Here is a 9798-nt window from a genome sequence, read left to right on the forward strand (position 1 = left end):
ACCCCTGTTATAAGGTACGGACATCTCACCCTGTCAATAAAGACTCTTTATTGACAGGGTGAGATGTTATGATGCTGATGTCATATCAGCCTAGAGAGAGAGAGACTCTGCCTCAAAAATCATTTAACATTTTGAAGTCTTTATTAAAGAGTCTCTCAAAATGTTAAATGATTTTTGAGGCAGAGTCTCTCTCTCTCTAGGCTGACACCAGCATCATAGCCCCTCCCTCCTGGCTTTTTATAAGGCACCCCCCCACCCCCAACCCAACGCACACACACACACACACACACACACACACACACACACACACACACACACACACACACACACACAGATAAACTGCATTAGCAGCGCCAATGGCCAGTCACACTATAAAGCTAATGATAAATCAAAGCTTATAAGTCATCATCATCATGGTAATTATTAGCCGTATTCTCTCTCTCTCTCTCTCCTCCCCGGCTTTAGAAGCTTGTCGGGCCGCCGTCCAGCCTCCAGATGTGTGCTGTGAGCAGCTAGCTGCTGTCCCATAAGGATGAGGCAGAGCCCTCCACTACCCGAAGCTCTGCTTTGACCCAGACAAACACAACCACTGAACCGGTCTCACCGTCTCACCGAACCAAGGGCCGAACCATAACGGCCACAGTCTGCCCCTCGCGGTGGCCAACGTCTCGGATTACCGTTTATTCTGTCAAATCCTCTTTTGGGGGGCAGAAAATAAAACAATGTCCACCAGATGGAAAATCTTGCGACTGCTCAAGTGCGCCCCCTTCAGATCTGGCCTATGGTATTTCCTATTGGCCATACCTGTAGAAGGCGCACTTGAGTAAATAAGGAAGAGTCGCCCTGGAGGACATATTTTATTTTATGGCACAAAAAGCGGACTTTACAGAGAGAGTGGATTCGGTCTCGTTGGCCACCGCGGAGAACGGCCTTTCCATGTGATAAAGCCGCCTTTGTTTTGGCGAGAAGCCACAAAGTCTACTCTTTATTTCTTACTATAAGTGGAGAGACAGCATGAATGAAAAACAACTGTCTGGAGAGTCACACAGCGCTACACAGCTGTAGGGAGAGCAGCTAGCTCTGGTCCATAACGTTAGAGGGAGTTCTCCTTAACGCTATGTCATTAATGATCCGGTGCATGCAGGAAACGCTGCGCACCTCTCGTCTGTTGTAAAAGATATAAAATACGGTTTCGCTACTCACCAAAACAAAGACGGTTCTAAGATGATGAAAGCCTACTTCCCTTAGTGGGAACACTCGGAGTCCCCCACCTCACGTCTAAAATACACGTTTAGTCAGAAAAGGAAATAATTTCATCGGAGATTTTAGCTACTCCACAGCGCCCCCTACAGACCTTGTCAATAGAAATGTCCATTGACCAGATTTCACGTTCCAGTGGAATATTTTCTTTTCTGGGCAAAAAGTGTATTTTAGACGTGAGGTGGGGTGCTCCGAGTGTTGCCACTAAGGAAACTAGGCTTTCAACTCCCTAAAAGCGTATTTGTTTTGGGGAGTAGCAAAACTGTATGTTATGTTTTACAAAGACGAGAGGGTGAGCAGCGTTTGCTGCTGGCGCAGCGGACCATTAGTGACATAGCGTTAAGGGGAACTCCTTCTAACGCTATGGACCAGCGCTAGGATAGCAGCGTAGCAGAGAGAAAGACAAGAATGAGGAGGGTTCCTTACCGTTCTGGAACTGTCTGTCTGTCTGTCTCTCTGCCTGTATGTCTTTCTCTCTCTATTCCAACTGGAACAGTTCGCTTTATTTCTCCTTCTTTTTCCCCCCCCTCTCAACGCAGCAGTTTTTGGTGGATCTGCTCCCAGCCAGGGCAGAGCCTGTACAGCTCCTCCTCTCCTCCTCGTCTGTGTTTTTACAGTGTAATCTTCTTGAACATCAACATGTTTGGATGATGATCCAACACATCAAACACGATCCAACATATCGATAGATGATTGATCCAACATATTATACATGTTCTTCAGATGATCCAACACAACGTGCAGATCCATGGCAGCAGCAGCAGCAGCAGCAGCAGCCAGGGAGGGAGGGAGGGATGAAGGGGGCCAGGCATGTGCACACATAGACATCAAAGGGGTCTCGAGCCCCTGCCCTTTTACCCCTCTGTAAAAAGTGCCCTCTCCAGACCACCATGAATGCAGTTTTTACTATGGTGAAAGAAATGCCAACGCCCCCTTTCCATGCCATACCTTAAGGCAGGGGTGGGCAAGATTTATTTACAGAGGGTCATACTGCCTTTGATAAAGTGAGTGAAGGGTCACACATTGAAACACATGCACGCTGAATTCTGTTAAAGCTATACTGTGTAAGTTACTAAACTAGTGGTCAGTCGCGGTATTGCTCTTTTCGTCCGGAGTCACCGCAGACCACCGCCGCGGACCACCGCCGCGGACCACCGGAGCGGCGCCGCAAACCACCGCAACCGATACGAATCCATGGAGTGGTAGAACGTAATTTTCTGAGCAGGATTTGGGGAATAAGAGGTTAAGAATCCTTCACCATCGTAAACACTGGTTGCTGAGGGAAGCTACTTCCTGAAGAGTCGGTTATTGGCCGGTAGTGTATCATGTGTGTATGATCTGCGACAGGGGCGCTGGAAGTGGGGTGCTGAGGGAGCTGCAGCTCCCCTGGTGGTGGGGAGAAAAAAAAACAAAAACAAAAAAAATGTTTTTTTTTTTCTTTTTTTTTTAAATAAGCCTATATATACACACACACAGAGCTATATTAAAACAATAATGTATTTGACTTTGGGGAATAAAATATGTTGAAAAAAGGTATTTGATAATCACATGGTCACCTTGCCACTTCCAGTCAGAAGGGAAGTCAAATTTAAATCCCGCTTTGATGGCACACCAAAGTCTATTTATTTGAGAACTAGAAACTGTCTATAGGCTCATTGTTGCAAACTAACACCGTTGTATATGGGGAATAAAAAACAGTAGAAAACTGTTACAAAAATAATACCCGATTTTGTAGTGTGTGCGTGAGTGACTGTGTGTGTGCATGCGTGCTGTGTGTTGCACTGTGTGCTAAAATAACTAGTAACTATATAGCTCCTTGTTACACCGTTGTGCGGGGAATAAGCACCCGAAACCGTAATAAAAATAACCCAAAACCGGATAAAAAACGTGAATTTTCGGCGTGCGGCCAAAGGCCGCACGCATGAAGTCCTCCAGGCTCAGCTCCCCTTGGGATTTGGGAGTTCCAGCGCCCCTGATCTGCGATGTGATTGGCCAACGTATACACAACGTATACAGATGATGCAGATTACGTCATTTTGCCGAGAAATCCCGCCCCTGTCACTGCTAAGAAGAAAACATATAAAGAGAAGGCTTCAGAAGCTGAAAATAACGGAGTGGGTGTTCTAAAACTTAAGCGATTTAACAGTTAGGACAATTTTAAGATTTGTTTTATAAAAAAGTTACATGGTATAACTTTAATAGACATGACAGTCTACTTTACAGCTGTGCTGCATCACTCTGGTGTACTCTGGTCTTATACAATAAAAAGAAAGATTGCATAAAACAATCCACTTTAATCCTGCATCAACTATTAAATGAGCCTTTATACATACACTAGCATCTAATCGGATATAGTCACTGATAAAACACATTGCATTAAGTTATAAATATGAACTCAATGTTGACTGTTTCACTGTTACATTATAAACTAAACATTTGAGTTGAGTACATTGAGGAATGCATCTTGGTGGGCCGGATTGAGATGGTCAAAGAAAGGGCCGGGTCCGGCCCCCGGGCTGTATGTTACTTTAAGGCAATTCTTTTGAATGTTGCCTTAATATAAAGTTTAAGGCAGCATTCAAGAGAATTGCCTTGCTTCCAAACTCTCCTGAACTTGAATGCAGCATCTTATGTTGAAAGATTGCCCTCTCTGTGTAGAAATCCATGCTGTAAGTCACATCTCCAGTATTGACTTGATTATGCTTGTTCAGTGTGGCATCAAGTACCGAAAATAGCCAACCTTCCAGCTCCTGAGCTTGGAGGTCAGCTGCTGTTTTCAATATTTTCACCAAAAGGCCCTTTAAGACATTTCAGCCCCTGCCTCACTTAACATTCTCTGCACATCCCTGGAAGGGGGGGGGGGGACACAGGGAGCGCGCAAGGGCACGGATCCGCGCTCCCTGTGTCCGTGTCGGCGTGTGTGATGATGGGGCCGTTGGGGCGACACCCCTCAAATGTGCAATACATTCTTGTTTTTCTTCAAAAAAGAAAAGAAAAGCAGAACTGATCGATCAAAATGTTGTCTGTATAATACGTAATATGTCATCTACTAATAGCCACTTTTAATCTAACTCATGCTATTAAAGAGCTTGATAGATGGCCTACAGTTTTTTTTTATAATAAGTTTGCAGCTGTCTAGAGATCGCGCCAGCTTCACAGCTACGTTGATCCAACTGATATGGCCATATATGGAGATCTGTATCTGTCAGTCCTTGCACACTTTCCCATGTTTTGTCCAGGTGCCCACCTCTCGAAGTGCCCACATGTGCCTAGTGCCCAGATGATTTTGGTGGCCAGTTGTCTAGGTGCCCACCTCTCCCTACAGCAAAACACGTCCCTGACTGTGTGGGGCCCAAGGCAGCCAGCCACCTAGGCCCAGCACCGCCTACAGGCCAATAAGGCCCTGACTATGTGGGGCCCCAAGAAGCCACCTAGGCCCGGCCCTGCACCACCTACAGGCCAATATTTGGGGAAAATGTGATAACATTTTGTGATTATGAGAAGTAGAGACACATCTGAAGGTGGAAAAGTAGATGTTCAGTGAGGCAGAAGCATTATTGAATTTTGTATTATGTGTTTTAGACAATTGAACAACTGCTGGGTGCGGAGTTAGTAGAATTGCTAAAAGACACAGACGGACGGACACTATTTGGCTGGTACGCATTCTGATTAAGATAGTGAGATAAGATAACTAGAACTGCACTCTGTCGAGGTGCCAACTTGCTCCTTGTGCACAACTTGTGCGCCAGCAGAGTTCGCCATGAGGTGCGCTCACCACTGACATCACCACTGGCGATGCCAGTGACATCACCACTGTCATCACCAGGAATGCTGGTCCCTCATTGGCTGTTAATGATGACGTTGCTAGAAATGATGGTCCCTGATTGGGCTACGGACTTAAACAAAGAAGGATACACAATTTTTCGGGTTCTTAGTTTGGGTCGGGTGCTTTTACTCGCTTCTAACTCAGTTAAACATATATTCTGAATTCCCCCAAAAAGGACACTTTACCAGGCCTCTTGGAGACACTAAAAATACCCAACAATACTCACTAAGTTGCTTTATAAACAATATATTTATCTAAGGCATTTCTCCTAATAAATATGCTCTATAATAGTTTTTGACTTAAGTTCTAGAATATTCAGATTAACAAAATAAAATATATAACATCTCTCTTAAGTCTTAAGGGGGTTCCAGACGGTACGCGGTCACCGCGTCCTAGCTGGATTGCTCATCTTTGTGAAATGCGCGCGGCGTTTACTCGCTGAGCGAGTGTGTTTGTGTATCACCGCGCCGCGGTCCCCGCTGATCCTAGCGGGAGCCCCGCGGCAACCGCTGCCCATCTGTAGGGCCCTTTACACTGTATCTTATAAAGTGAGGTAGCCCATTCTTCAAAATAACTTTTCATGTAAAAATATAAATAATGCCTCAAAACATGTTAATTAAACAAAAAGAAAAGAAGAGAGGTAGCCTATTCTTCAATGTTTAGTTAGCCCATTCTTTAAAATGTCTCTTGGCTAATGTAATGCCTCAACACTGAACAAAAAGAAAAAGCAAGGTGGTCACCCTACTGGTGTACAAGATACACTACACCACTAAGATACCCATGTACGTGTCAAACTACTGGTGTTGTACAAGATACACTACACCACTAAGATACCCATGTACCTGTCAAACTACTGGTCTAAAGATATACTACACCACTAAGATACCCATGTACCTGTCAAACTACTGGTGTACAAGATACACTACACCACTAAGATATATGTACTGTCAAACTACTAATGGTCTACAATACACTCCACTAAGATAGGCCTACCCATGTACCTGACAAAATACTGGTCTACAAGATACACTACACCACTAAGATACCCATGTACACAGTACCTGCAGATCGGCTATTTCGCAATTTCTACCTCTAATATTTGACAATTTGGCCAATGTTTAATTTGTCATTTTAGAGTTATTAAAAAGTCCTTAAATTGTCACTTTAGAAATGTGCAGATACCCTCTATACACTTAAACTCTATGTAGGTATGTTTACTGTTGAGTGAGAAAACTCAACAGTAAACATACCCCCCCCCCCCCCCCACCACCACTGGCCTAAGCTGAACCAATGCATCATTAAGAACGAAGAGAAAAATACTAATGAGAAAACCACTTTTAATAACATTTTTAAGAAAATATGTAAACTGCATGTACAGTATGTCAAAAACCTGCATTTTCTTTACTTATTTACTGAATTTAAATTACTCTTACTCATTGTTCAAATGAAAAGTAACAAAGTACAAGTATTTACTATTTAAATTACTCAAAGTAAGAGTAAACGTAGAGCATTTAAAAATGACTTTAAACGTACAGATCCTCAAAAAAAACTACTCTTGAGTATTTACGTGAGTACTTTTACTTGAGTAGCCTATTTTCCACCTCTAATGATATCCTAATGTAAAGTACTGTGTTCTATCCGTCTGTCTTTCAAAGTTATATGAGATACATAAAGTGGTTCCTCTAATGATATCCTATGTAAAGTAGGGGAGAGCGGGGTAAACTGAGACACTTTTTACATTTGCTCCCCTCTAGGCGAACTAAAAGATATATCAGTAAAAATGTACACATTTCCCAGTAATTTGGGATGTTTCCTAACAATGGAAGATATCAGAATATATTCAAGACAAAAGGCAGAGAAAATTTGATTGTTTTAAAAAAAGTGGTCTTGTGTCTCAGTTTACCCCAAGACTGGGGTAAACTGAGACAGACCAGAGAAATCAACGGGGTAAAGTGATTCACTCACTTTTTTCACTTTAAAACTACCATAAAAACACAAAAACCCGGTTAACCGGGTTAAATATGCACAATACAAAAATGTACATAGCAGACATTCTTTTAATAGGCTTTGTCCTGTCATTTCCACCCATGTGTAAAATAATGTGACACATGGGCAGAAGGAAAAAACTGAAAACCCTATAAAAAATTGATAGAAGGGTTTACCAAACTTTCCTCAGTTGATCCTTATGTCATTTGTCCTGTAGAATCTATTTCTGCAAAGTATATTGTTGTATTGTGCATAACTAATGAAATAATTTGCATATTTAGTCAAATCTAGTCAAATATGCTAATTATCTCATTAATTATGCACAATACAAAGAAATATATATCAGAAATGGATTCTACAGGGGAAAATACATAAGAATCAATTGAGACTAGTTTGTTACAGCCTTTAACCAGGTTTTTACAGCTTTCTCCCTGTCTATCATGTTGGGATAATGTGAGATAGTGTCTCACTTTACCCCGAAGCAATTGTCTCACTTTACCCCACAGCCACATTTTGGGAAAAGGGATGTTTTTATCAATTCAGGGTAATCTTCAGCTAGCATCTATCACATGGATTTATAAGTTGGTAGTTCATCAACATGTATGATATAAAATGTTCTCCCTGCATCAATTTGCTTTGACACAACAGCTGATTATGTTGACAGCAAGAAAATTTACTTTTACCTGCAAAAAACACATTTTTGTGAAAAAATCATGTTTTCTACAGCACTACCAGGTCTCTCTTTTCATGGCAAGTGGGAAATTCAAGGGGCTTGAAAATATAATGGTCACATGACCACAAATGTGTTCCATTGCCAAGATAAATGGAGTGTCTCAGTTTACCCGGTGTCTCAGTTTACCCCGCTCTCCCCTACTGTGTTGTATCCGTCTGTCTTTCAAAGTTATATGAGAAGTGGTTCCTCTAATGATATCCAATGTAAAGTACTGTGTTCTATCCGTCTGTCTTTCAAAGTTATATGAGATACATAAAGTGGTTCCTCTAATGATATCCAATGTAAAGTACTGTGTTCTATCCGTCTGTCTTTCAAAGTTATATGAGATACATAAAGTGGTTCCTGTGTAAAGAAGATCCTGTCCTGCATGCATTTGGGTCCAACTCCTCGATGCACACGTGACACCTTAAAAAAAAAGCGTTCAACTCGAATGCAGGCCAAAATAGACAGGGAGAACGGAGCAAAAACCTGATTAAAGGGTGTACCAAACTTTTCTTTTGACTTGTAGAATCCATTTCTCCTATATAGATTTTTATATTGCGCATAATTAATGAGATAACTAGCATATTTGACTAATTGTGCTAATTATCTCATTAATTATGCACAATACAACAATATACTTTGCAGAAATGGATTCCACAGGAAGAATTACATAAGGATCAACTGAGAAAAGTTTGGTAAACCCTTTTATCATTTTTTGATGAATTTATTCCTGTTCTTTCTGCCCATGTGTCAAATTATTTGTAACATGGGTGGAAATGACGGGACAAACCCTATTTAAAAAATGATAAAAGGGTTTACCAAACTTTTCTCTGTTGATTATGTATTTTTTCCTGTAGAATGTTTTTGTATAGTGCATCATTAATGAGTTAATTAGCATGTTTGACATATGAGCGGAAATAACAGGAAAAACCTATAACAAATTGATAAAAGGCTTTAACAAACCTTTCTCAGTTGATCCTTATGTACTTTTTCCTGTACAATCCATTTCTGCTAGGTACATTTTTGTATTGTGCATATTTAATGAGATAATCTGCATATTTGACACATGGGGGAGTAGCCTATTCCAAAAATCTAAGCAAATAAACACACTTGCCCAGTATTCTCCTGGGGCCCACAATGTGTTGGTTGCCCATTCTTCCTCCTCAGATGAACTGCGACATCTGCTGGCCGTAATATGAAGGTGTGGTGCACCTTAGTACAGACCTTTTCCCTGTAACTCATAGGCTACACTACAGCATAAAACAGTTTTATACTAAAAAGGGAGATTGTTTCTGCGGGGATACTTAAAATGATCTATAATAATGATGTTCTGTTAGACCTATCTAAGATGCAATTTCAACTGAATTATTCTTTCCATCTTTTTGAAGACTTTATTAGAAGTTTGCATAGGAAAAGGTACAGTTTCATGACGGTACAGTTCACTGGTACAAGGTCTACTAAAAGGAGATCCATGAAAAGACTACGCTTATTTCCACAGGAAACCATTAAAGTATCTCATATAACATTGAATGACAGTAGATATGTAAAGAAAAAAGAAAACAGTAGTCTAACCAAACAGTAAGTATATAGAAAGAAGGGGCAGGGGAGGGTAGGACTGCGCTAGGTTTGTTTTTTTACCAGTTGCGAACGGCTGCTGCCTGTAAGTGGTTTTTCAGGGCAATTTTAAAGGATGCTAGTGATCCACACTCCTTTATGGCCTTCGGTAAGGCTTTCCACATTTTTCATTCATTCATTCATTCATTCAACCTTTATTTAATTTCTCGAAAAGATCAATTGAGGGAGATCCTCATTTACAATGATGCCGAGATTACAAACAGAATTGATACAGATAGAGAAACAGTGTTGACAACTATTAGTTAAAACAGTTACAGAATTAATACGAAAAGGAAAAAAAACAGTGTTGATAACAATCAGTTAAAACAGTTACATACTTGTAAAGCACGGTTATTAAGTAAACTCTTGAAATGACCTACAGATGCTAGGGTACTCA

The 9798-nt window shown here is 41.1% G+C and overlaps 1 protein-coding gene across 1 annotated transcript in view; it reads right to left on the reverse strand.

Moving 5' to 3' along the window:
- Positions 1-1813, reverse strand: part of LOC308307457 (ras-associated and pleckstrin homology domains-containing protein 1-like) — a gene marked incomplete at its 3' end in the record, with an annotated part of 44288 nt that extends 42475 nt beyond the window's left edge. The window contains exon 1 of the mRNA XM_080752721.1: positions 1687-1813. The remainder of the gene's footprint in view (positions 1-1686) is intronic.
- Positions 1814-9798: the final 7985 nt, after the last annotated feature.

This window comes from Nannobrachium achirus (assembly GCF_963921795.1).
Source record: "Nannobrachium achirus genome assembly, chromosome: 22".
Classification (NCBI taxonomy): domain Eukaryota; kingdom Metazoa; phylum Chordata; class Actinopteri; order Myctophiformes; family Myctophidae; genus Nannobrachium; species Nannobrachium achirus.